The sequence below is a fragment of the Primulina tabacum genome, chromosome 16, assembly GCF_025594145.1.
Source record: "Primulina tabacum isolate GXHZ01 chromosome 16, ASM2559414v2, whole genome shotgun sequence".
In the NCBI taxonomy this organism is placed as follows: Eukaryota; Viridiplantae; Streptophyta; class Magnoliopsida; order Lamiales; family Gesneriaceae; genus Primulina; species Primulina tabacum.
The window spans coordinates 18,539,142-18,545,141 of NC_134565.1; positions in this window are offsets into that span (position 1 = coordinate 18,539,142).

Genomic DNA, 6,000 nt, shown 5'->3' on the forward strand with positions numbered 1-6,000 from the left:
ACGACCACACCTTGTGGAAAAATACAAATGTTTTGTGATGTCTTGAAAGGGGTATTAATGGATGTTGTGTCTTGACTAAGTGGATGTGGTTTACAAACCCGCTGAGGCAGGATGATGTCAGTTTGCTACTTCGCCATCAATCTAGTTATTTTAATACGTTCACTTTGTGTTTGTTCATGTTTTGGTTGTAGTCTGTAACCTATTTTGCTTGAGGGCAAGCAAAATGTTAGTATGAGGGGGTTGATAGATGTGGTTTTTACATGTTTTATTACATTAGTTTGTGTGTGTTTGCATTGTGCATGCGTACATTTCATTTACATAACATTCATTTTAGAGTAAACATATGCATTTGATCATGTCTCACTTGTGTGTGACAAATTTGCAGGAAAAATGACCGGAAAACCAAATCTGGAGCAAAGTGCGCAAGCCAAGAAGGAAATGGCAGAAAGGCCGGCGCCCGAGTGGTAGAAAATTACCGCTCGGGCGCGAGAGGTGATCCGAGCAGCAAATCTCCATAAAGGATGGCGCTCGGGCGTTAATATTCTACAGCCCGGGTGCGAGAAATGATTTCCGAGAAGAAAACTTAAAGAAGACTCGGCACTCGGGCGGTAATTTTCTACCGCCCGAGCGCGACTGCCGCATTTCCCAAGCAATTTATAGAAGCTGTGGCACTCGAGCGGTAATTGACTACCGCCCGAGCTCCACCTATTTTTGGAAAAAGTTCCTTGCCGATTACTTACCTTATTCTGGGGATGTGGATGATATGGAGGGGATCTTTGGACATTTTGAGGGCATTCAGACATTATTCATCAGCCGCCACAAGCTTTGGAGAGGACTTTTGTGCTTGGAGTTGAAGATTCGAAGATTTCCGGGCATCATTCCTCGCATTTTCGTCACGACTAGTATTTCGAATCTAGTTTTTATCATCCAAACATTGTTTTGTTTATTTCTACTATGAATTCGAGTAGCTAACTTTAAAATATTTGTTGGGATTTAAGGGGATCCTACCCCAAACTTTGATTTAATTAATTTATATTTCGATTGTTGCGTTATTCTTGAATGTGCTACTGTTTTTCATTGTGTTGTTAGAGCGTAGCTAACTTTAACAACGTTTTTATATTGCGAAGTGAGTTCGAGAGAATTACTTGTGATAGGAACGAGTAGTATAATCCGTGGATCTACAATTTACATAGATATATGAAATTGGATACGCGTCGATAGTCATAGTCCGGTAGGGCGAAAACTAGGGGATTTCATAGATCGACATGCGATTCACTCTTGATAAATAATTAAAGACATTTAATTACTTCATTGAGTAGAATTAGTTTGGCATAGCTCGAGAGAGTGTGTTCAATTGAATAGGAAATCATGTCGGAGGCATATAATCATTATCGAACGAATTAATTAATTAACGAGAAGTAGATGAACTGATATTCCCAAAAAATTCATTTCTTATTGAATTTTAATCAACCATTTTAAATATTATATTTCATTATTTAATTATTGAATCTTTTTATTTGCATGTTTATTCGAGCATAGTAGTACTAAACCAATCAATCAAATTTCGTTGCTAACGATTGAATAACTGAAAATAATAATTGTCAAATACAGTCTTTAGTGGAACGATACTCGTACTCACGTACATTATACTATTACTTGACATCGTGCACTTGCGATTAATTTTTGAGCATACAAAATCATATTTTTATTAAGGATTCCACAGTGCAAGTTTTGCTCGATCAGTGCTTCCTTCTTGAAGTTCCGGTTTGGGCTTTGGTATGTTCAGTGATTTTTCATCATGAATCTCGAAAATTTCTTCACGAATAAGAACATTGCATCATTTCTGATTTGTTCACCAGTCTTGTCGGATTTGCTTTCAATATCACCAGCAGGTGAAACATTTGAAACAACTGCATCAGTAGCAGTAGCAGTAGCAGTAGCTGCAAGAGCCTTGGTTGGTGGATTCGAGAAGGGCTCTTCTCCACTTCTTACTTCTAGTTCAAACTCATAAGCTTTCAGATCTGAAAACAAGTCAAGTAGTTCCAATTTGTTCAGATCTTTTGAGACTCTCATCGCCATTGTCTTGACGTCCCATTCCCTGGGTAAAGCTATCATCACTTTGAGTGTTACTTCTCTATTTCCAAGTTCCTTTCCCAGAGCTGCTAGTTTATTTACTAAGCTGTTGAAACGTTCATCAAACTCGCTTAGAGTTTCTCCAGCTTTCATCTTGAGATTTTCAAATTTTTCATTGCCACAGACATCTTATTTTCTTTTGTATGTTCATTTCCTTCACAAATCTCGATAAGTTTCTCCCAATCTCTTTGGCTGTAGGACACATCTTGATTTTGCTGAAGGTGTTTTTGTCAATTGTTTTGTAGAGAATATCATTACGCAACATTGTCTAAATTTTCTTTCTTCTTGTCCTCGCTTGTCCTCGCTTGTCCATTCACTTCTTGGCTTTTCAAGCATTTGTGGTGCAGTATCAATAACAGCAATAGCAGTATTAGGCTTTAGAATTTTCTATGGACCATTTGTGATGACAAACCACATGTCATCGTCTTGAGCTGCAAGATGGGCTTTCATCCTAATCTTCCACTCATCGAAATCCTCCTTCGAGAACATAGGGACTTTGCTGAAATGTGCCATTTCTGTTGTAAATTTTCAGAATAAGAAAAAGCTGCTCTGATACCACTTGTTGGGGATCGATATAGAGTTTAGAGGGGAGGTAAATAAACTCGTTCCTTTGTTGGACGTTTTTGCAAAGGGTGCTAGAATCATGTTAGATATTATAGCTTATCTTGTTCGAATAAGTATCCAGCAGATCACAATAATAAGTGTGGAAACGATCTGATGGTATGAGGTGAAAACAATAAAACAGTAGATAGTGGTTGTTTCCGGAAGTTTGAAGATGAAATCTTCTACGTCTCCTTTCTTCTATTTCCATAAGGTATCACTAAAAGACTTTGGTTATTACATTACAACTCTTATACACACCCACTTCAGTAGGACTTATCCTTTGCCTACTGAAACTCTTGACTTCACAACACAATAAGATGAATACAACAAAGTTCTGAAAAAGACTCTTTCCCATATTACAGACTCTTCTCAATAAGATGTAGTAAAGTGAATAACTTGTGAAGAAATAACGAAACAGCAGCTTAATATGATCTCAGAAGATCAGATAATTGTTATAAAGAGTGTGCTGCTTTTCGGTATATTGAGCTTGAAGATAAGTAGTAGTTCTTGATAGCTCAAAACATCGTTGGATAAAGAATGTGTTATTTGAAAATGATAAGCGTTGTTTTCTATATAGGATTGATCCTTATATATATAGAAACCTTGAATCCAACGTCTATAAACAAAACGATTTCTTTGACTCTGAGTAAATCAACTTTATCACCGAAAAGGGTCCTGCAGAAAGCTTCAGAATAATCAGTCTTTGTTTAATACCAAAACTAGTAAGGAGCGTTAAATGTCTTCGTACAACATTAATAGTGCAATTAATACTTGTACTAGGTAAATTAACGGTAACAATTAAGACTTGTAACTATCAAACGAAAGACGTTAAGTTCTTCTTTCTGCTTAAGCTAAATTTTGCTTTTGTTTTTATAAGCTGTTAAGTACTCAAAAAATACTTCTTCTGTTTAAGCGATACGAGAGCTTCTGTTTATTATACTGTCTTCTGGTTTAGCTATCACGGCCTACTGATTTTGACTCTCATCATCACAATTAAATTAAGTCTAACAATTTAGAATAAGAACGAGTGATCGAGTTGTGGACTTGATAGGAGGATTGAAAAAAGAAGATTTTGAAGAACATTCGTAGGAAAATACAACAAGAGTTACATCGGCTAATACCAGAATAGTTGGAACAAAGTGATTTATTCACTAAAAGTATATTTACAAACACCATATGAATGTTTGTTTTGTTTAAACCATTCGAGTGTCCAAGATAATATATGAATGTCAAATAAAATTTTTAAAACTTCCGCTGCGTTTTGTACACGAGAAAATCAATTACCAAACAATATATATACACACACAAAATTTTGGCAAAGTTGCAATAGCTTACTCTTGCAAATATAGGAGGTTAGCATTTGTTTCTGCTTCAATTTTTGTACTTTTAGGAAGAAGCTAAAAGTTAAATTGAGATGTTTTTTCTTTCGATTTTTTGTTAATGATTTAAAAATATGATTTGAAATTTTATCCTTTAAAAACTCGTGATATTCCACGATTAACATCAATTTTTATAAATATTTTTGAATTTTGTTTTAAATGTTGAATTGTATTTATATATAAATTTTTAATATTTTTGAATTACTTTCATAAAATTAAAAATATATTTAATAACATGTCTTTTTGGTTGAAAATTCGATACAAAACCTTGAAAAAATACTATTAATATATGATATTTAAGTACTAAATATTTCAGATCTGATACTAATATATGATTTTAGAGTATCCATACATGTATAACAAATTTTGGTATTAATGATATGCCTTTTTCCAAATGAAAAATCGGTACAATATATTGCAAATATGGTATCGATATATGATACTAAGTATTAAATGTTTCAGATCTTACATTAATATATGATTTTTGAGTACTCAAATATGTATAACAAACTTTGGTATTAATGACACTTTTTTCATATAAAAATTGGTATAATATGTTAGAAATGTATTATTAATATATGATATTTCAACATAAAATTTTTAGATCGACTATTAATAAATGATATTTGAGCACACAAACAAGTATAGAAAGTTTTGATATTAATATAACTGTTTCAATTTTATAATCAAACTTTTTTTTTGTATAGATCTAAAAAAATTTGTTTTGCAATATCGTATACATGTTCCAAAATTTCAATTTTTTGGAGTGAATTTCATCCGAAAAATTAGTTGTGTGCTCAAGGAATGCAGAGAACGTTTTTCATGTGAATCAAAGACCGTAAACAAAGTTTTGGTCTGGCAAAACTAGACACATTTAATTATACTAGCATGAAGCACGTACGATGCACGTAAATAACAATTATATGATAAAAATAAAAAAATTTAATTTTCTAAAAAATAATTTGAATCATTTTGTTATTTATTTGAGTTTAATCTCTTGTTATATGAGACCAATAAATTAATTAACAACTTATATAATTTACTTTCGAACTTTTTGCCAAATTAAAATTCAAATTTTTAATTTTATGATATATAATAAATTATAATTAGGATAATATATAGAACCAAATGAACTGAAATAAATTTTTTTAAAAAATATCCAAACACCACATATAAGGCATAATAAACTAAAAATCAATCAAATTGTGGGCTTTATCAATACATAAATCATAATTTACATAAATTAAGCACAATAACGATAAATAATTATCAATTTAAAATATCGTGACTAACTCATCAAAACAACATCAAAAATAATGAAATAATAATATTGATAGTAAAATACGATTCATAATACTTCATTTAAATAATATTTAAACACCTACATAATTTTTTTACTTATGTTTTTAGAATTTTATATCATAGATAATTAATTTTATATCAAAATATATCTTTTATAAACTACATTGATGATTATTAATTTCTTGTTAAATATAAATTTAAAATAAATAAATCAACATATGTAATGAAATACACATTTAAATAAAATTATATGGCAAATATCAAATAAAATCTAATAAACTCATAGAATAATTATTAAATATAAATTTTAAACTACTGACATTATTTTCACATAAAAATTTGAAATATAACCAAAGAAATAAACTTGCATAAAAATATAATTTTTTGTATTTATTGAATTAGTTAGTTTGATTTCAAAATAAATAAAAATATTAAAATATAATATGTAAAAGCTCTAATATTTTGACAGATGTTAATCAATGATCATTATAATTTAAATTTATTATAAAGATTAAAATGAAAAGGATAGAACATTTAAAAGTATTATAAAGATGAATTATTTGAGAAAATTAATTAGGAGTTA